This window comes from Salvelinus alpinus, chromosome 8 (genome assembly GCF_045679555.1).
Source record: "Salvelinus alpinus chromosome 8, SLU_Salpinus.1, whole genome shotgun sequence".
Classification (NCBI taxonomy): Eukaryota; Metazoa; Chordata; class Actinopteri; order Salmoniformes; family Salmonidae; genus Salvelinus; species Salvelinus alpinus.
Genome location: NC_092093.1, coordinates 42,260,038 through 42,283,479, shown reverse-complemented (window position 1 = coordinate 42,283,479; position 23,442 = coordinate 42,260,038). Strand labels below are relative to the sequence as shown.

The window sequence follows — 23,442 nt, the reverse complement described above, 5'->3', positions numbered from 1 at the left end:
GTTTTACAGGGTCAGCCATAGTAGTATGATAGGTGCAGTGAAATGTGTTGTTTTACAGGGTCAGCCATAGTAGTATGATAGGTGCGGTGAAATGTGTTGTTTTACAGGGTCAGCCATAGTAGTATGATAGGTGCGGTGAAATGTGTTGTTTTACAGGGTCAGCCATAGTAGTATGATAGGTGCAGTGAAATGTGTTGTTTTACAGGGTCAGCCATAGTAGTATGATAGGTGCGGTGAAATGTGTTGTTTTACAGGGTCAGCCATAGTAGTATGATAGGTGCAGTGAAATGTGTTGTTTTACAGGGTCAGTCATAGTAGTATGATAGGTGCGGTGAAATGTGTTGTTTTACAGGGTCAGCCATAGTAGTATGATAGGTGCGGTGAAATGTGTTGTTTTACAGGGTCAGCCATAGTAGTATGATAGGTGCAGTGAAATGTGTTGTTTTACAGGGTCAGCCATAGTAGTATGATAGGTGCGGTGAAATGTGTTGTTTTACAGGGTCAGCCATAGTAGTATGATAGGTGCGGTGAAATGTGTTGTTTTACAGGGTCAGCCATAGTAGTATGATAGGTGCAGTGAAATGTGTTGTTTTACAGGGTCAGCCATAGTAGGACGATAGGTGCGGTGAAATGTGTTGTTTTACAGGGTCAGCCATAGTAGTATGATAGGTGCAGTGAAATGTGTTGTTTTACAGGGTCAGCCATAGTAGGACGATAGGTGCGGTGAAATGTGTTGTTTTACAGGGTCAATCATAGTAGTATGATAGGTGCAGTGAAATGTGTTGTTTTACAGGGTCAGTCATAGTAGGACGATAGGTGCAGTGTAATGTGTTGTTTTACAGGGTCAGCCATAGTAGTATGATAGGTGCAGTGAAATGTGTTGTTTTACAGGGCCAGCCATAGTAGTATGATAGGTGCAGTGAAATGTGTTGTTTTACAGGGTCAGCCACAGTAGTATGATAGGTGCAGTGAAATGTGTTGTTTTACAGGGTCAGCCACAGTAGTATGATAGGTGCAGTGTAATGTGTTGTTTTACAGGGTCAGTCATAGTAGGACGATAGGTGCAGTGAAATGTGTTGTTTTACAGGGTCAGCCATAGTAGGACGTGTCAAACTCATTCCACGGAAGGCCGACTGTTTTCACTCCTTTCTTATACTTGATGAATAAAAGTTACTAATTAGTAAAGAACTCCCCACACCTGGTTGTGTAGGTATTAATTGAAAGGAAAACACTAGGTTCTCCATGGAATGAGGTTGACACCCCTGGGCTAATGCCATCATACTGCAGGCCAGTGGTGCCCAACTTTGGTCCTCGAGTACCCCCAACAGTACACAGTTTTATTGTAGCCCCGGATAAACACACCTGATTCAACTTGTCAACAAATCATCGGGCCCTCAATGAGTTGAATCAGGTGTATGCCATTATCAGCTGCATAATGGGTTCGCATGGCTGATATCATGAAAAGAAGAGTGAAAAATGAAATAAAACTAACTGGAGAGATTGAGACTGAACAAAAAGGTCATGTTCATTTGAGAATACAACAGAGAAACAGACATTAGAGACAGATGTAAAGTAGACGCCGACGAGTCGAGAAGCAGGTGGTGAGTTTAATAATAAACTCAGCAAAAAAAGATAATTCGTAAAAATCCAAATAACTTCACAGATCTTCATTGTAAAGGGTTTAAACACTGGTTCCAATGCTTGTTCAAAGAACCATAAACAATTAATGAACATGCACCTGTATAATGGTCGTTAAGACACTAACAGCTTACAGACATTAGGCAATTAATCTCACAGTTATGAAAACTTAGGACACTAAAGAGGCCTTTCTACTGACTCTGAAAAACACCAAAAGAAAGATGCCCAGTAACAACACCTGCACAGGATCGGTGAATCCAAACATCACACCTGCGGGAAAAGATACAGGATGGCAACAACAACTGCCCGAGTTACACCAGGAATGCACAATCCCTCCATCAGTGCTCAGACTGTCCGTAATAGGCTGAGAGAGGTTGGACTGAGGACTTGTAGGCCTGTTGTAAGGCAGGTCTTCACCAGACATCCCCGGCAACAACGTCACCTATGGGCACAAACCCAGCGTCAATGGACCAGACAGGACTTACAAAAAGTGCTCTTCACTGACGAGTCACGGTTTTGTCTCACCAGGGGTGATGGTCGGATTCGCGCTTATCGTCGAAGGAATGAGCGTTACACCGAGGCCTGTACTCTGGAGCGGGATCGATTTGGAGGTGGAGGGTCCGTCATGGTCTGGGGCGGTGTGTCACAGCATCATCGGACTGAGCTTGTTGTCATTGCAGGAAATACGTTACAGGGAAGACATCGTCCTCCCTCATGTGGTACACTTCCTGCAGGCTCATTCTGACATGACCCTCCAGCATGACAATGCCACCAGCCATACTGCTCGTTCTGTGTGTGATTTCCTGAAAGACAGGAATGTCAGTGTTCTGCCATGGCCAGCGAAGAACCCGGATCTCAATCTCATTGAGCACGTCTGGGACCTGTTGGATTGGAGGGTGAGAGCTAGGGCCATTTCACAATGCACAACTTCATTTTTATGCTGATGATACTGTTATTTACTGTTGTGCCTCAACTCTTACAAAAGCTTTCCAGAACTTGCAAACTGCTTTTTATACTGTTCAACATACCTTGTGTCAATTGAAGCTTATCCTCAATACTGACAAAACTAAACTAATGGTGTTTTCTAATGCAAGAAATAGACCTCTGAACCTATCACCTATTACTACCTGTCAGGGCAAGGAGATTGAGGTTGTAACCTCATATAAATATCTTGGAATTCTAATTGATGACGGCCTCTCTTTTAAATTGCATATTCAACAACTTACAAAAAAATTGAAGCTGAAATTGGGATTTTATTTTAGGAATAAGGCCTGTTTTTCTTTTGAAGCCAGAAGCCAGAAGAAGCCAGAAGGAGGCTAGTATCAGCTACATTTATGCCTTTACTAGACTATGGGGATATTTTATATATGAATGCTTCCGCTCAGTGTTTGAGATCAATTGACACTCTTTACCATGGCACTTTGAAATTTATTTTAAACTGCAAAACCCTTACGCACCACTGTACTTTATATACCAGGGTTGGCTGGCCTTCTCTAGTCACTCGTAGGCTCAGTCACTGGTATACTTTTATTTACAAAGCCATTTTGGGTTTACTACCTTTTTATTTGGGCATTTTTATTGTTCAGAAATGTGGTGGGTACTCTCTTCGTTCGCTAGACTTTATCCTGCTAACTGTTCCAAATATCCGAACTGAATTTGGTAAAAGGTCTTTTATGTACTCTGCGCCATCGTCTTGGAACGCCTTACAAAATAATTTTAAACTGGAAGAACTTGTCCCGATTGGTGTTTTTAAATCACTGATGAAGGATTTTGAGGCTGATTCCCTGACCTGTCAATGTTTTTAATTTGCTGTTTTTGATATTGTTATACTCTTGTGAATTCAATGGTTTTTACTAGATTACTTGTAGTTTTTCATGTCTGTCTGTAATTTTTGTAATGACTTGGTGCTGCCTATCTTGGCCAGGACGCTCTTGAAAAAGAGATTTTAAATCTCAATGAGCCCTTCCTGGTTAAATAAAGGTTAAATAAAATAAAATAAAATAAAATTTCCCCCAGAAATGTCTGGGAACTTGCAGGTGCCTTGGTGGAAGAGTGGGGTAACATCTCACATCAAGAACTGGTAAATCTGGTGCAATTCATGAGGAGGAGATGCACTGCAATACTTAATGCAGCTGGTGGCCACACCAGATACTGACTGTTACTTTGATTTTGACCCCCCCCTTTGTTCAGGGACACATTATTAAATTTCTGTTAGTCACATGTCTGTGGAACTTGTTCAGTTTGTCTCAGTTGTTGAATCTTGTCATGTTCATACAAATATTTACACATGTTAAGTTTGATGAAAATAAACGTAGTCGACAATAAGAGGACGTTTCTTTTTTTGTTGAGTTTATAATGAACATGGAACGATACAAGAGTAACGTCTAGACATGAAACAGTCAATACTGCCTGGTGAATGGAACTAAGGGAGTGACAGATATAGGGGAGGTAATCAGTGAAGTGATGGAGTCCAGGTGTGTCTCATGACGAATCGCAGGTGCACGTAACGAAGGTGACAGGTGTGCGTAATGATGGTAGTCAGAGCAAGTGATTAGTAAACCGATGAGAGGAGGAGCGGGAGTAGACGTGACAGTACCCCCCCCCTCCAGCCGCAGGACGACACCGGCCAGGGAGAAGAGGCTCCTTGTCTTGAGGGCGAGGAGCGGGCGAAGTTGGAAATCACAGATGTTGGGATTCAGAATGTCCTCCACCGGAACCCAACACCACTCCTCTGGACCGTACCCCTCCCAGTCCACCATGTATTTGAGCCAACACCCACGACATCGGGAGTCCAGTAGGGTTCTGACAGCATAGGCGGGACCACCCTCGATGTCCAGGGGAGGTGGAGGGGTGTTGTGGAGGACAGCCTCAGCCAGGGGACCTGGAACCACCGGCCTGAAAATGGAGACATTAAAGGAAGGTGAGATACCTTAGTCACTGGGGAGCTTTAATCTATACGTCACCTCGTTGACCCTTGAACAGCCCCACAAACCGGGGGCTCAGCTTCTTGCAGGGCAGGCGGAGTGGGAGGTTCCTGGTGGAGAGCCAGATGCGATCACCAGAATGGAACACGGGGAGCCTCCTTGTGGTGGCGATCCGCCTGCTCCTTCTGACGGTGGACGGCGCTGGAGTCTCACGTCAGCATCGCTCCACACTTCTGCGTGCCTGAATCACTCATCCACCGCATGGGGCGTTGGTCTGGCCCGGGGTCTATGAAGCCAGGGCCAGCTGATAACCCAGAACACAGGAAGGGAGTCAGTCCGGTGGAGGAGTGACATAATTAATTATGGGCGTACTCCTCCCAGGGAAGGAATCGGACCTACTCGCCCTGCTGGTCCTGGCAGTGGCTCCTCAGGAACCTCCCCAGCTCCTGGTTCATCCACTCCACCTTCTCGTTGGACTGAGGTCTATACCTAGAAGTGAGGCTGACCGTGACCCTGAGCTTCTCAATGAAGGCTCTCCATACCCGTGATGTGAATTGCGGGCCACGGTTGGAGACAATGTCCTCCGGAAGGCCATAATGCTGGAAGACCTGCTGGAACAGTGCCTCAGCGACCTGGAGAGCAGAAGGGAGACCAGAGAGAGGGAAAAATATAACGACAGGATTTGGAGAGTCTATCAGAGCCCCAGCTGTCTCCGTCTGCATCGCTCCGCCGCGGTGAGGCATGTGAACCCTACCTCCATAGGTTCAGGCTCTGATACAGAGTGTTCACTGAGGGAGAGAAGCAATGTGGGAACTGACGCTCCCGAAGTAGGTTATCCAAACGGAAGACCAGCGAGATGAGTGCGTCCAAGGAGAGGTTGTTGTCACGACATGACCGTTCCGTTTGGACATCCTCGCGCAGTCCTCTTCAGAATAGCGTAAGGGGCGCCGGCTCATTCCATCCTCTGGATGCTGCTCCTGTACGGAAAGTGAGTGCATACTTGGCAGCGGTCTGGTCATCCTACCGTAGTTGGAGTAGGCGCTCACCCCCCTCTGCCCTTCAGTGGATGATCAAAGAAACCTGTGAACAGAGCCATGAACCCCCATACACCTCCCGAGTGGGGCAGCGGTCTAAAGCACTGCATCTCAGTGCTATAGACGACACTACAGACCCTGGTTCGATCCCGGGCTGTATCACAACCGGCCGTGATCAGGACTTCCATAAGGCCGGAGTAGGCAGTCATTGTAAAATAAGAATTTGTTCTTAACTGGACTTGCCTAGTTAAATAAAGGTCAAAAAAATTATACTAATAATAAGCCAGCTCCTCCTCTCTCCTAGATGGCCGTAGCCCACACCAACACCTGCCCAGTGAGCAGACAAATAACTGTGGCAACCTTGGACCTCTTGGTGATGGGGGCTCCAATCTGGTGTGCAAAATAGAAGGAGCACTGGAGTAGGAAGCCACGGCCTTTAGATGGGGTTCCATCATATTTATTTGGGAGGGACAAACAGACGTCGCTGACCTGGGCAGACTCCTGAATGGACTGGTGTGCTGGGTCGACTGGTGGCAGAGTATCCTCAACTAGTGGAATGCAAAGCCTCTCGGGTATGTTCGAAACGTTGAAGAACCTCTTCCATAGCTGGCCCCAGTTGCGTAAGCTGGTCGTGGTGCTGACAAAGTAGGTATCCCTGTTCGTCGACCATCTGGGAGACAGTCCTGATTTCCTGCTGCTTCCATTTGTTGAGCCAGTATTCTATAGCGTAGATGCTGGGAGTCGAAAAGCAGGTGGTGAGTTTAATAATATAATGACCGGTACAAGACAAGCGTAACGTCTAGACATGAAACAGTCAATACTGCCTGGTGAATGGAACTAAGGGAGTGACAGATATAGGGGAGGTAATAAGTGAAGTGATGGAGTCCAGGTGTGTCTCATGATGAAGCACAGGTGCGCGTAACGAAGGTGCCAGGTGTGCGTATTGATGGTAGTCAGAGCCAGTGATTAGTAAACCGGCGAGAGGGGGAGCGGGAGTAGACGTGACAACAGATCCCCTCTTTATTGCAGGCTATTAGTAGGCTATAATTATTAAAACGTCTCTAGGGTACGTGGGACGGTAGCGTCCCACCTGGCCAACATTCAGTGAAATTGCAGAGCGCCAAATTCAAAAACAGAAATACTCATTATAAAAATGTATGAAGCATACAAGTGTTTTACATGGGTTTAAAGATAAACTTCTTGTTAATCCAACCACGGTGTCAGATTTCAAAAAGGCTTTACGGCGAAAGCATACCATGTGATTATCTGAGAACAGCGCCCAGCAGACAAATCATTACAAACAGTAACCAGCCAAGTAGGAGTTATACACAAGTCAGAAATAGAGACAAAATGAATCACTTACCTTTGATGATCTTCATATGGTTGCACTCAGAAGACATTCATTTACTCAATAAATGTTTGTTTTGTTCGATAAAGTCTCTTTATATCCAAAAACCTCTGTTTTGTTTGCGCGTTTTCTTCAGTAATCCACAGGCTCAAACGCAGCCACAACAGGTATACGAAAAATCCAAATTGTATCCGTAAAGTTAGTAGAAACATGTCAAACGATGTTTAGAATCAATCCTAAGGTTGTTTTTAGCCTAAATAATCGATAATATTTCAACCCGGACAATAACGTCTTCAATATAAAAGGTAAACAAGAAAGGCGCGCTCTCGGGATTGCGCATGAAAAAGCTCTGTGACACTTTAGGGTCCACTCATTCAGACTATTCTTACTCCCTAATTTGTCTTAATACTAGCCTGAAACAATTTCTAAAGACTGTTGACATCTAGTGGAAGGCATAGGAAGTGCAATTTGAGTCCTAAGTCAATGGATACTGTAATGGCATTGAATAGAAAACTACAAAAATAAAAGAATCCTACTTCCTGGATAGATTTTTCTCAGGTTTCGCCTACCAAATCAGTCCTGTTATACTCACAGACATTATTTTAACAGTTTTGGAAACTGTAGAGTGTTTTCTATCCAGATCTACCAATTATATGAATATCCTAGCTTCTGGGCCTGAGTAGCAGGCAGTTTACTTTGTGCACGCTTTTCATCCGGAGGTGAAAATAGTGCCCCCTACCCTAGAGAAGTTTCAAAGCATCATTTCAGGTGAACAATAAAAAGTCAACACCAAAAGTCGCCAACCTCGCAGCACTGATTTCTGATCTACTGGATGAGCAGACATCTGTGTCAGCCCAGCAATAACGCACTTGATTATCAACTAATTAGGTTTGATAAACCAGCTGTGTTAGTGCTGGGCTGGAACAAAAGCCTGCACACCCAGCAGGCCAACTATATTTTTGTTTACAAAATTTGCTAACATAGGTACACATATAATCCATGGTATACAAGGATATACCCTTAGTCTCTTGGGACATTCATTGGGACCCCTACATCTGCAGTCAGGTTTTCACAGCTCTCTGTATCTGAGGACAGAAAACCTCACAAAGAAAAAGGCTGCATTATACTAAAATTGGACAGCACTAAATATTATGTTGCTATATAATATCTCTCTGTCCTCCTAGTTTTTCTCTCTAGGGACTGGAACTGGAGAATCTTTTCATAATGTCCTCCCACAAAGATACTTGCCCTATCGAGAGTAGCCTACTCTCCCTTCTCTGACAGCTGGAACGCCTAGCTTAACCTTTCACCCACTTCCGTGGCTGTTAGCTAGCTAGCTACCTAGCTTCAAATGCATTTCAAGTTACAACGATAAATACATCAACATATCGAGCTAACTAGCTAATATGAAGTTAGCTAGCTGGTGATATTTAATTCACTCGGCTACCTATAACGTATGTAATGTTAGCTAGCTGGCGAACAATACATTAGCAGCTCGTTTGAGTTAGCCTGCACACATAGTTCCTGTAGCTGTCATTTTCTAAATAGATTTACTTTCTTGAATAGGTTCTCCCACTGCCTACATTTTCTGGGTCCTTAGAAAAACAAAATAATGGTCAATCTACCAGAAGTTTTGGGTGGTAGAAAAATACAGTCAGCCATGTGGACGATTGGAGGGCTTCCCCACCAGACTGATTCTGGTCTTTGGTCTGCTCCTTGGTCTGACTGACGTTGAGGGAAGAGAGTCACATCACTACACGAAAATATCTATTAGGGGAATTTCAGGAGACATTTCCGGAGTCTGCTGAGTTGTGTTCCATCCATTTACAGCTGGAAACATCTGCATATGATCATATTGAGTACTCTCACAGTTTAAACTGCTTTTACAATACACAATATTTGCCACAAATGTCATGTTCGACATCGACTCTCGAGAAAATTGTGCAGTGTAGGCGGATTCAGACTCTTTAAGTTTAGGTTTTCTAAACTAAAGGTGAGCTGAGGTTGAGTTGTTTGAGTAGTAGTTGAGCCCACGATTATCTGATTACTTAGCTCCATAATGAACACTGTGCAGAGGTCCCCTGAATTGACTTATCCAACAAACGGTCTGCATAAGTCTGTATATCCCCTCTGTACTTAGCCATATGAAGAGTAGAGGTGGGCTCACTCTATAATCCAACACTGACATGTGAAACAGACCTGGTCTACGTCTGTCTGTGTGCTTCAGTGAAAACACAACAACTCCACCAGACAGCGGGGATAAACATAGCGATGGAGGGTAGAGACTTAAATCAACCCAACTGAGCGGAGGGTCTGTGTGTGTGTACACTCAAACCGCCTAATTGCAGGATCTGTAAGGTGTGTCAGGCACACAGCCTTTATCTGATATATGTAGTTTAGAGTGTGGAACTGCTTGACTGAGTAGGTAAGTGTTTCCACCTGGACCGAATGCAGTGTAACACATTGGCTCACATTCAACCGGTACATCACAGACCAGTACCTATTAGGCATAAAGAGGGATATACTGCTCTTTTATAGAATAAGGTCTGGAAAATATATGGATCGAACAGAGATATTTGATCGTTTCAAAAGAATATACACTATGTACAAAACATTAGGAACACCTTCATAATATCGACTCGTACCCCTTTTTGCAGCCTCAATTAGTTGGGGCATGGAGTTCCACAGGGATACTGGCCCATGTTGACTCCAATGCTTCCCACAGTTGTGTCAAGTTTGCTGGATGTCCTTTTGGGTGATGAACCATTCTTGATACACACGGGAAACTGTTGAGCGTGAAGAATCCAGCAGTGTTGCTGTTCTTGACACACTCAAACCGGTGTGCCTGGCACCTACTACCATACCCCATTAAAATGCACTTAAATATTTTGTCTTGCCCACTGAATGGCACACATACACAATCCATATCTCAATTGTCTCAAGGTTTAAAAATCCTGTCTCCTCCCCTTCCTCTACAATGATTGAAGTGGATTTAACAAGTGACATCAATAAGGGATTATAGCTTTCACTTGGATTCACCTGGTCTGTCTATGTCATGGAAAGACCCAGTGTTCATAATCTTTTGTACACTCATTGTATGGAGCATGTACTATTGTTATCCCTTGCTTCATGCAACAAAAAAAGTAAACTAAAAAAAGTGATAGATGACATGGAAAGATTTGGCCAACTTACGATTAATGGAGAAAGTGTGGTTGCCTTCCTAGATTTGCGATCGAAACCGCTTTTTCCCAGAAGGGTGGCGTGAGTGAGGCTAGTGTGCGTGTGTTTCAAGTTGTAGTGTCGTGTGCACAAGTACAGTGAAATACCTTTCTCTCAAGCTCTTTCCCAACAATGCAGTAGTCAATATCCATAGGACTATAAAGTAAAGTAAAACCAAAACACACAACGAATAGAACATGAGAAAGTAGCTAAGCTATTACAGTGTCAGTGCCAATACCATATTTACAATGCGCAGGGATGCTGGAGTGGTAGGGGTAGATATGTATAGGGGCGAGGTGACTAGGCATCAGAATATGATCAGCGGAGTAGCAGCGTATATGTGTGTAAAGTCAATATGGATGTGTGTGCATGCTAAGTGTGTGTGTGTGTGTGTATTTGAGTATCAGTGTGAGTGTGTGTGTGTGTGTGTGTGAGTGAGTGTGTATAGTCCTGTGAGTGTGCATAGAGTCAGTGCAAAAATATAAATAAAATAAAAGGGTAAATGCAGATTGACCGCGTAGCTATTTTGTTAGCTAATTAGCAGCCTTATGGCTTGGGGACAGAAGCTGTGTAGGAGCCTGTTGGTGTCAGACTTGTTGCTCTGGTACCGCTTGGAGTGCGGAAGCAGAAGAGAATAGTCTATGGCTTGGGTGGCAGGGCTCTTTAAAGGGTAGGCAGCATAAACGTAACCACATCTAACACACACCTCACTTATACATTTTTCAAGTTATTTTATAAAACCGATGAGAATTACCGAAACCGTTGGCATCCATTGAAACACTTGGCCTTTTCGTGGCTTTCTTTGCAAATGACTATGAATTAACATATTTATTTCCTAAAACTTGTCAAATACTAAACAACATATTAAGGTGTGGAACATTCATTGTGTGAGCAGCAAGAATTGATCCGTCCACAATTCAACTGTGAGAACATGGCGGGTCTCAACACCAGCCAACAAAAAGAGCTGGCCGCTACTATGAGAGATTGTTTGTGAGGAGATTACAATTAAACAACAATTGAAACCATTAAATGAATAATTGTCAGTACTCATTGCTAAAGGGGAAATCTAGTCAACTAAAGAGGAACATTTTGAGAAGACTGCCAATGTGACAGAGGTGTGACTCTATGGCCTGGAAACAGCACCAGCTAAGTTGGAAGTGATGTTCAAACTCTTAAAAGATGAAGCGTAAATCAATCGAAAAGAATTCCCGTAAATTCAATGTGCGGGGTCACAGGACTTGAAACTGGAGTGGAAGCAGGCAACCCGACTTCCTTCATGAGCAATCGTTTCTATGAACTGTTCGGGGCAGGAGAAGCCTGCTGATTAGCATCAGCATGTTGCTGATTAACATTGCGCACCACACAGCTCAACTCTTGCTGTGTGATTGTACGGACCCACAGCTTTGAAGTCAAGCGGCGAATTGTTAGCCTTGCAGCGGTATTTGGGAGCCTGACCTATGCAGAGAAGAGGATCAGCATCTACCAAGACCTGAGTGCCGAACTGCTAAAACAGAGGGAGACCTACAACGAGGTGAGATCCCAGCTACGCAAGCTAAACCCGAGATGCGGCTTCATCCACCCAGCAAAACTCATCTTGGCCTTCCAGAACACAACACACACGTTTTCCACTGCCAAGGAGGCTCTAGACTGCTTGGAGAAGCACATCAAACCCAACACACAAGGGGACAAGCCGACAGATGGATAGCCATGACTGGCTCATTACTCAGGTATGCTATCCACGCACAACCATGCACAGTTTTTTTTTATACATTTGAATATTTGTAGCTACTTTTTAAGTAAATACCTGCAGTCAACTTGTACATAACACGAGAAAAAGGAAAGGGGGATACCTAGTCAGTTGTACAAATGAATGTCTTCAACTGAAATGTGTGATTCGCATTTAACCCTACCCCTTTGAATCAGAGATAAAGAACATTGCGTTCTTCGTTTCACCTGTCACATAATTTTTCATTATGAAGCTTTCCAATAGTTCCCAGCCACGTGGTGTTTGTTTACAATCACACAAGGACAAGAGACCGGAGCCTTGTGAGTCATTCACTGTTGTGCAACATGCACCAGGTGATCTAGTTGTAGTATGGAATTAACAACTAAATGTTTTCCACCTAGATATCTTGTAAACATTAAGTCAACTGTCTAAATTGTGCTAATTGCTCTGCAGTTGTGTATTTTGGTTTGCTAAATTAGTAGCTAGTTAGCTATCAGCTTATTCCAAAATCAAGCTTTGTTTGGAAACAGCAGAGAATCACTTCCTGGATCAAGAGCCTTGCTGTCTAATATTACTGTGAGTAGTAATATTCTTTGTAACTTGTATAACTTTATGAGCTGGGATTTCTGACCTGCAAATACTTTAAGTCAGAGACGATAACATGTTTGCAATGCGCTCGTAGCATTTAGTTAGCATTTTTCTATGGGATTTTACATATATTTGTCAGCACTGCTAACCTTCGGATTACAGTGGGGTTTGAAAATAGTGCCCCTTGTGTTCAGTGCCAGTATTACTGAATATCCCGGTATGACACAAGGTTGTTATGAAGGTATGACTATCTGGATATCGCCCAAGCCTACCTATGATCCAGGACATCTACCCAGTCACTGGGTGAAAAGGGTCAATATCAGGGGTTATCTTGATCTATACATTTCCGTATATCTGACATTTTATTAGATATAATGAGTAGACATGCACCAGATATGTATGTCCTTAACTTTTTGTCAATAGGGGGGCGCTATTTTCACTTTGTAAAACATCGTGCCCAAATTAAACTGCCTCGTACTCTATTCTTGCTCGTACAATATGCATATTATTATTACTATTGGATAGAAAACACTCTCAAGTTTCTAAAACCGTTTGAATTATATCTGTGAGTAAAACAGAACTCATTTTGCAGCAAACTTCCTGACACGAAGTGAAAAATCTGAAAAGGAGGCTGTTCCAGGGCCTTCCTATTAATTTGCCTGGAATCTATGGATATACATGCACTTCATACGCCTTCCACTAGATGTCAACAGGCAGTAAGAGGTGGAATGGGGTGTCTAGCTTGATCTGAGGCCGAACAAGAGCTTTTGGAATGACGTGTCTGGAAATTTCATTGTCTTCGAAGGCGCGAGAAGGAACCCCAGATTGCCTTCTGAAAAGCTTTCGGTATACACGTTAGATATCTCCGGCTCTGATTTTATTTGATAGATGTGATAAAAACATCATAAAGTAGTTTTTTTCAACCGAGTTGTATCAGTTTATTGAACGTTAATTGCGAGTTTTGGAATTTTCTTTTCTTTGCGTGAGGTGAAGTTGGGCACGTTTGCGCCACATGGCTAGCTATGGGTGCTAATTCGACAGGCGAAGAGGACATTCTAAAACCAAACAACGATTTATTCTGGACAAAGGACTCCTTGTACAAGATTCTGATGGAAGCTCAGCAAAAGTAGGAACCATTTATGATGTTATTTCGTATTTCTGTGGAAAATGTTTAGTTCTATTTTCCGCCCTCATTGCAGGCGCTGTCTCGCTATAACGTAAGCTGTATGTCGTACTAAAGTTATTTTTAAAAATCTAACACGGCGATTGCATTAAGAACTAGTGTATCTTTCATTTGCTGTACAACATGTATTTTTTAGTAAAATTTATGAGTTATTTGATTAGATTAGGTGACTGTCCAAAATATCTCCGGATAATTTTGTGCATTTTGACTACGTATTCACATTGTAAAACCACGATTTGTACCGCTAAATATGCACATTTTCGAAAAAAACATATATGTATTGTGTAACATGATGTTATAGGACTGTCATCTGATGAAGTTTGTCAAGGTTAGTGAATAATTTTATATCTTTTGCTGTTTTTTTGCTATCGCTACCTTTGCGGTGAATGAATGCGGTTGTGTGGTTGGCTATTGTGGTAAGCTAATATAATGCTATATTGTGTTTTCGCTGTAAAACACTTAAAAAATCTGAAATATTGGCTGGATTCACAAGATGTTTATCTTTCATTTGCTGTACACCATGTATTTTTCATAAATGTTTTATGATGAGTATTTAGGTATTTCACGTTGCTCTCTGTAATTATTCCGGCTGCTTTGGTGATATTTTTTATGGTAGCTGCAATGTAAAACTATGATTTATACCTCAAATATGCACATTTTCGAACAAAACATAGATTTATTGTATAACATGTTATAAGACTGTCATCTGATGAAGTTGTTTCTTGGTTAGTGACTAATTATATCACTATTTGGTCGGTTTTGTGATAGCTACCTATGCGGTAAAAAAAATGTGAAAATATGCGGTTGAGTCTTTTGCTAACATGGTTAGCTAATAGAAATACATATTGTGTTTTCGCTGTAAAACATTTAAAAAAATCGGAAATGATGGCTGGATTCACAAGATGTGTATCTTTCATTTGGTGTCTTGGACTTGTGATTTCATGATATTTATATGCTAGTATTTACTTGTGGCGCTATGCTAGGCTATGCTAGTCAGCTTTTTTACTGATGAGGATGCTCCCGGATCCGGGATGGTGACCAAGTAGAAGTTAACAGCTTTCCACACCTGGATTGTGAAACATTTGCCCATTATTCTTTTCAAAGTTCTTCAAGCTCTGTCACATTGGTTGTTGATCATTTCTAGACAACCATTTTCAGGTCTTGTCATAGATTTTTCAAGTAGATTTATGTCAAAACTGTAACTGTCGATTAGGCTAGTAATGTGGAGTAACTACAATGTTGTTGATCCATCCTCAGTTTTCTCCTATCACAGCCATTAAACTCTGTAACTGTTTTGAAGTCAACATTTGCCTCATGGTGAAATCCCTGAGTGGTTTCTTTCCTCTCAACTGTGTTTGAAAAGACGCCTGTATACTTGTAATGACTGGGTGTATTGATACACTATCCAAAGAGTAATTAATAACTTCACCATGCTCAAAGGGATATTCAGTGTTTGCTTTTTTTTACCCATCTACCAAGAGATGCCCTTCTTTGCAAGGCATTGGGAAACGTCCTTGGTCTTTGTGGTTGAATCTGTATTTGAAATTCACTGCTCGACTGAGTAACCTTACAGCAAATTGTATGTGTGAGTCCATGCAACTTACTTTGTGACTTGTTAGGGACATTTTTACTCATGAACTGCTTTAGGCCTGCCATAACAAAGGGGTTGAACACTTATTGACTAAGCTTTTCATTTTTAATTAGTTTGTAAACATTTCGAAAAACATAATTCCACTTTTACATTATGGAGTATTGTATGTAGTCCAGTGACAGAACATCTCAATTTAATCCATTTAAAATTCAGGCTGTAACACCACAAAATGTGGAAAAAGTCAAGGGGTGTGAAAGAACTGTAAAGCATAACCGCAGACCAAAAGCAAAGAGTGAGCAGAGACTTACAGATTGATGGCTGGCGCCCATCCGTTGCAGGCTGCGTTAGCTACAAAAGAGAGGGGAGGCAAGCCCCTCACCGGGCCGAGGGAGAGTAAGTGAGGGAAATACAATAGCTATATAGCCGATATGCGACCAAGTCACTATTATTCGAGTCACAAGGAAGTGTCAAGTCAGAAGGTCCAACTTTTTAGGGATAGGGGGCAGCATTTTCACTTTGGATGAATAGCGTGCCCAAATTTAACTGCCTCCTACTCTGTCCCAGATGCTAATATATGCATATTATTATTACCATTGGATAGGAAACACTCTGAAGTTTTTAAAACTGTTTGAATTATGTCTGTGAGTATAACAGAACTCATATGGCAGGCAAACTTCCAAACAGGAAGTGGAAATTCTGATGCTGGTCGATATTCAACTCATCGCCTATTAAAATCCCAGGAAGATATGGATTTGTTTGCACTTCCTACGCCTTCCACTAGGTGTCAACAGTCTGTAGAACGTGGAATGAAGTTTATACTGTGTTGTGGGGCCGGATGAGAGGGGAATGAGTCAGTGGTCTGGCAGATTGCCAGTTCCTGATCAGCGCATTCCACATGATGTCGCCTTGCGTTCCATAACTTCTACAGACACGAAGGAATGCTCCGGTTGGAACGTTATTGGATATATATGATAACAACATCCTGAAGGTTGATTCTCTACTTAGTTTGACAAGTTTATTTGACCTGTGATATAACTTTTTGTTTTCGTCCGACGTTATGCGGGACTTGCACGAGCGTTTGGAAATGTGTACTAAACGCGCTAGCAAAAGTAGCTACTTGGACATAAATAATTGACATTATCGAACAAAACAACAATTTATTGTGGAACTAGAATTCCTGGGAGTGCATTCTGATGAAGATGAAGATCATCAAAGGTAAGGGAATATTTATGATGTCATTTCGTATTTCTGTTGACTCCAACATGGCGGAGAAATGTTATTTATTTATTTTTTTTATTTTTTATTTTTTATCCCCTTTTCTCCCCAATTTTTCGTGGTATCCAATCGCTAGTAATTACTATCTTGTCTCATCGCTACAACTCCCGTACGGGCTCGGGAGAGACGAAGGTCGAAAGTCATGCGTCCTCCGAAGCACAACCCAACCAAGCCGCACTGCTTCTTAACACAGCGCGCCTCCAACCCGGAAGCCAGCTGCACCAATGTGTCGGAGGAAACACCGTGCACCCGCCCCCCTCGGTTAGCGCGCACTGCGCCCGGCCCGCCACAGGAGTCGCTGGAGCGCGATGAGACAAGGATATCCCTACCGGCCAAACCCTCCCTAACCCGGACGACGCTAAGCCAATTGTGCGTCGCCCCACGGACCTCCCGGTCGCGGCCGGCTGCGACAGAGCCTGGGCGCGAACCCAGACTCTGGTGGCGCAGCATAGCACTGCGATGCAGTGCTCTAGACCACTGCGCCACCCGGGAGGAACATGTTATTTATTTCTGAGCGCCGTCTCAGATTATTGCATGGTGTGCTTTTTCCGTAAAGTTTTTTTGAAATCTGACACAGCGGTTGCATTAAAAACAAGTGTATCTTTAATTCTATGTAAAACATGTATCTTTCATCAAAGTTTATGATGAGTATTTCTGTTATTTGATGTGGCTCTCTGCAATTTCTCCGGATATGTTGGAGGCATTTCTGAACATGGCGCCAATGTAAACTAAGATTTTTGGATATAAATATACACATTATCAAACAAAAAATACATGTATTGTGTAACATGATGTCCTATGAGTGTCATCTGATGAAGATCATCAAAGGTTAGTGATTAATTTTATCTCTATTTCTGCTTTTTATGACTCCTATCTTTGGCTGGGAAAATGGCTGTGTTTTTTGGATTTGGCGGTGATCTAACGTAATCATATGTTGTGTTTTCGCTGTAAAGCATTTTTTTTAAATCGGACACGATGGGTAGATTAACAAGATGTTTATTTTTCATTTGCTGTATTGGACTTGTTAATGTGTGAAAGTTACATATTTAAAAATAATATTTTCAAATTTCCTTTTCAGCGGAATGTTGTGGGGGGGTTCGTGTGTCCTAGAAAGGTTAAGTTGAGTCCCAAGTAGAGCGGGTCGAGTGTCGAGTCAAGTCCAAGTCGTGCATTCTAAGGGCAAGTCAAGTCTCAAAAATCTATACTCACAATGACTTGTCCAACTACAAATCTTTGTCTATTTATTGAGGCTTCGAGACAGACCTTTTCATTATTTTGTCAAAAACATTTTGATTATGTAAGAAAAAAATGTATCAACAAATTCCAAATGCAAGCTTCCTGAGTAAATTATGAATTTCAAGATATGTTGATATACCAAAAGACCAGTAGTTCTATGCTAGTAATTGTTGCTTGAAGCCCCATTCTGGTGGGCTTGCAAAGAAAACAGTTCATATTCTTGATCACCAAACATATTAATTTATGGCAATTCTCTCGTCCTAGAATTTGATGTTTGTGGTGCACCCAAATCCCAATGTATTCACCAGCTCAGTGGTTTTCAAACATTTTGATCCGTAACCCCCCAAAAAGGAGTAGTTCAAAGCTTGCAACCCCTGCGCACGCACACAGGCTGTGCGTGTGCATTTATGTTAGCAGTCAATATCAACTAGGGATATCATGTCACATTGTCACTTCTCCGGAGTTCAGAGCAAGCAGGATCATACGGCCAGTGGTAGAAAAGCACCCAATTGGCATACTTGAGTAAAAGTAAAGATACCCAGTATCAAATCAAATCAAATTGTATTGGTCACATACACATGGTTAGCAGATGTTAATGTGAGTGTAGCGAAATGCTTGTGCTTCTAGTTCTGACAGTGCAGTAATATCTAACAAGTAATCTAACAATTCCACAACAACTACCTTATACACACACATCTAAAGGGGTGAATGAGAATATGTACATATAAATATATGGATGAGTGATGGCTGTGCGGCATAGGCAAGATACAATAGATGGTATAAAATACAGTATATACATATGAGATGAGTAATGTAAGATATGTAAACATTATTAAAGTGGCATGATTTAAAGTGACTAGTGAACCATTTATTAAAGTGGCCAATGACTTGAGTCTGTACGTAGGCAGCAGCCTCTCTGTGTTAGTGATGGCTGTTTAGCAGTCTGATGGCCTTGAGATAGAAGCTGTTTTTCAGTCTCTCGGTCCCAGCTTTGACGCACCTGTACTGACCTCACCTTCTGGATGGTAGGGGGGTGAACAGGCATAGGTTCGGGTGATTGTTGTGCTTGATGATCTTTTTGGCCTTCTTGTGACATCGGGTGGTGTAGGTGTCCTGGAGGGCACGAAGTTTGCCCCCGCTGATGCGTTGTGCAGACCGCACTACCCTCTGGAGAACCTTGCGGTTGAGGGCAGTGCAGTTTCCGTACCAGGCGGTGATACAGCCCGACAGGATGCTCTTAATTGTGTATCTGTAAAAGCTTGTGAGCGCTGTTGCGCTTTTTTCACCTGTGTGGGTGGACTATTTCAGTTTGTACATGATGTGTACGCCGAGGAACTTAAAACTTTCCACCTTCTCCACTACTGTCCCGTCGATGTGGATAGGGGGGTGCTCCCTCTGCTGTTTCCTTAAGTCCACGATCATCTCCATTGTTTTGTTGACGTTGCGTGAGAGGTTGTTTTCCTGACAACACACTCCGAGTGTCCTCACCTCCTCCCTGTAGGCTGTCTCGTCGTTGTTGGTAATCAAACCCACAACTTTTGTGTCATCTGCAAACTTGATGATTGAGTTGGAGGCGTGCATGGCCACGCAGTCATGGGTGAACAGGGAGTACAGGAGGGGGCTGAGCACGCACCCTTGTGGGGCCCCAGTGTTGAGGATCAGCGAAGTGGAGATGTTGTTTCCTACCTTCACCACCTGGGGGCGGCCCGTGAGGAAGTCCAGGACAAAGCTGCACAGGGCGGGGTTAAGACCCAGGGCCTCCAGCTTAATGATGAGCTTGGAGGGTACTATGGTGCAGAATGCTGAGCTATAGTCAATAAACAACATTCTTACATAGGTATTCCTCTTGTTCAGATGGGATCATTTGTTTATTAACCTTTTGTCAATAGGGGGAGCTGTTAGCACTATTTTTTTTTTTACATTTCCAAATTAAACTGCCTCGTACTCAATTCTTGCTCGTACAATATGCATATTATTATTACTATTGGATAGAAAACAATCTCTAGTTTCTAAAACCGTTTGAATTATGTCTGTGGGTGAACCAGAACTCTTTCTACAGCGAAAATCATGACAGGACATGCGAAGGTCAGAAAACTAGGCTCTGTTCTCAGATCAGTTTAAAGCTCTGTGTGTGCCCTATGGGTCGAAATGAACTGCACCCGCCTTCCCCTGGATGTCAGTAACCAGTGAGAAGTGGAATGGAGTCTCTACGTATTTCTCAGAGTTTATAAAAGGCCATGGAGTGACATGTCCTTTCTTTTGGACGCTCGTCAAGGCGCAAGAGAGGACATCAGAATGGCATGCTCAAAAGCTCTCGTTATCGGCCTAAGATATATCCGTCTGTGATTTAATTCGATATAGGTGTTAGAAACATCATAACGAAGTTATTTTAAACCGATTTATATCAGTTTATGCGAGTATATTGCTATTTTCTGAATTTTCGTAGTATTGCGCATTGAGGATTTGGACATGTGTGTGCCACGTAGCTATTGTTAGCTGCTAGTTCCGAAGTTGAAGAGGACGTTTTACAACAAAGCAACGATTCTTTTGGACAAAGAACAACTTGCCCAAGATTCTGATGGAAGCTCGTCCAAAAGTAAGAGCTATTTATGATTTTATTCCGTATTTATGTGGAAAAATGTAAACGCATTTGTCGGCCATTATTGCGGCACTAGTCTGGCTGTAACGCACACTGTATGTCTAGTAACGTTAATTTTAAAAATCTAACTCAGCGGTTGCATTAATAACTAATGCATCTTTCATTAGCTGTCCAACCTGTATTTTTTTAGTCAATTTAATCGATAAATAATCGTAAACTTAGGTGCCTTTCCAAGATGGCGCCGGCCAGAATGCATGCCATGTTTTGACTGATTACATTGCATAACCACGATGTGTGATGCTAAATATGCACATTTTCGAACAAACTCTATATGCATTGTGTAATTTGATGTTAAAGGACTGTCATCTGAAGAATTCTGAGAAGGTTAGTGAAAAAATTTATATATTTTGGTGGTGATAACGTTATCGCTCTTTTTGCCTTGAATCAATGCTGGGGTGATGTTAGCTCATGTGGTATGCTAATATAACGATATATTGTGTTTTCGCTGTAAAACACTTAGAAAATCTGAAATATTGTCTGGATTCACAAGATCTGTGTCTTTCAATTGCTGTACGCTGTGTATTTTTAAGAAATGTTTTATGATGAGTAATTAGGTAATACACGTTGCTCTCTGTTGTTATTCTAGTCGCTTTGGTGAGTTTTGTGATAGTGGCTGCAATGGTAAACTATGATTTATACCTGAAAAATGCACATTTGTCTAAAAAAACATATGCTATACCATAAATATGTTATCAGACTGTCATCCTATGAAGTTGTTTCTTGGTTAGTGGCTACATATATCTATATTTAGTCGAATTAGTGATAGCTACTGATGGAGTAAAAAACTGGTGGAGTAAAAAAAAGTGGTGTCTTTTGCTAACGTGTTTAGCTAATAGATTTACATATTGTGTCTTCCCTGTAAAACATTTTAAAAATCAGAAATGATGGCTGGATTCACAAGAAGTGTATCTTTCATCTGGTGTCTTGGACTTGTGATTTAATGATATTTAGATGCTAGTATTTACTTGTGACGCTATGCTAGGCTATGCTAGTCAGCTTTTTTACTGTGGGGGGTGCTCCCGGATCCGGGTTTGGGAGGAACTAGAAGTTAATAACTTTTCATGTTCAAAATTGTGCACTCTCCTCAAACAATAGCATGGTATTATTTAACTGTAATAGCTACTATAAATTGGACAGTGCAGTTAGATGAACAAGCTTTCTGCCCATATCAGATATGTCTATGTCCTGGGAAATGTTCTTGTTACTTACAACCTCATGCTAATCGCATTAGCCTACGTTAGCTCAACCGTCCGGTGGAAGGGACACACCGATCCCGAAGAAGTTTAAATGTGTTACTCACGTCGGCCACAGAGAAGGAGAGTGGGGGCCGCAGTCCTTGGTAGTGGGACGCGTCGGTGGCACTGTATTATCCTCAAAGTGGGCAAAGAAGGTGTTTAGTTTGTCTGGAAGCAAGACGTCGGTGTTTGTGACGTGGCTGGTTTTCTTTTTGTAGTCCGTAATTGCCTGTAGACCACCCCACATACGTCTCGTGTATGAGCCGTTGAATTGCGACTCCACTTTGTCCCTATACCGATATTTCACTTGCGGAGGGAATAACTACACTGTTAATATACGGCCATATTTCCAGACATCTTTCCATGGTTGAATGCAGTGGTTCGCGCTTTCAGTTTTGCGCGAATGCCGCCATCTATCCATGGTTTCTGGATAGGGTAGGTTTTAATAGTCACAGTGAATACAACATATCCAATGTACTTCCTTATTAACCTACTCACAGAGTCAGCGTATCAATCAATGTTATTCTCTGAGGCTTCCCGGAACATCCCAGTCCGCGTGATCAATCTTGAAGCGTCGATTCCGATTGGTCAGATCAGCGTTGAATGGTTCTAGTCACTGGTACACCCTGTTTGAGTTTCTGCCTATAGGACGGTAGGAGCAAATGGAGTCGTGGCCGGATTTGCCGAAGGGAGGGCGGGGGAGGGCCTTGTATGCATCGCGGAAGTTAGAGTAGCAGTGGTCCAGTGTATTGCTACAGTCAATGTGCTGATAGAATTTAGGTAGCCTTGTTCTCAAATTAGCTTTGTTAAAACCCCCATCTACAATAAAAGCAGCCTCAGGATAGGGGGTGGGGTTATACATGGCTGTGACTATAATCAAAGACAATTCTCTAGGGAGATAATGTGGTCGGCATTTGATTGTAAGGAATTCTAGGTCAGGTGAACAGAAGGACTTGAGTTCCTGTATGTTGTTATGATTACACCATGAGTCGTTAATCATGAAGCATACACCCCCGCCCTTCTTCTTACCAGAGAGATGTTTGTTTCTATCGGTCTGACACACGAAGAAACCCGGTGGTTGTACCGACTCTGACAACATAGCCATGTTTCTGTGAAACAGAGAATGTTACAATCTCTGATGTCTCTCTGGAAGGCAATCCTTGCCCTAATTTCGTCCACCTTGTTGACTAGAGACTGGACATTGGCGAATAATATACTCGGAAGCGGTAGGTGGTGTGCAAGCCTTCGAAGTCTGACCAGGATGCCACTCCGTCTAACCTCTCCTGCGTCAACAGTAACAACAATAACCAAGAGTCAAAATAACCATACATTGAACAATAACAATAAGCATACAGTAGAGTACATGTGCAGGTTGATTGGTCTGTCAGACACTGTCCCTCAACTTATGGCAGGCAGCAATGTAGTGCGCTGCCAACCCACAGCTCTCTGCGTCCTCCCCCAACAGGACGGGTAGCCTATCCTCATCAGAGAGGTCTTTGAAACCTTGAATAAGGGTTTCAAATTTGGGGAAATGACACTCTCTAATTGTTTTATATTTTTGACATTTTGTCAGGAAATGCAGCTCCGTCTCAGGTTCTGCTGTTGTGCAGTGGTTGCACAGCCTTTCCTCTACAGGGAGCCAGGTTTTCCTGTGTCTACCCTTCTCAATGGCAAGGCTGTGCTCACTGAGCCTGTAATTTGTCAAGGTTTTTCTAAGGTTTTGATCAGTAACCATGGTCAAATATTTAGCCACTGTGTACTGTCGATTTAGGGCCAGATAGCACTG

General features: G+C 42.6%; 1 protein-coding gene across 5 annotated transcripts in view; it reads right to left on the bottom strand.

Annotated features, from left to right (window-relative positions):
- LOC139583173 (protein eva-1 homolog A-like) overlaps positions 1–23,442 on the bottom strand; it is a 168,791-nt gene that overhangs the window by 5,186 nt on the left and 140,163 nt on the right. The gene's annotated exons all lie outside the window — the stretch shown is intronic.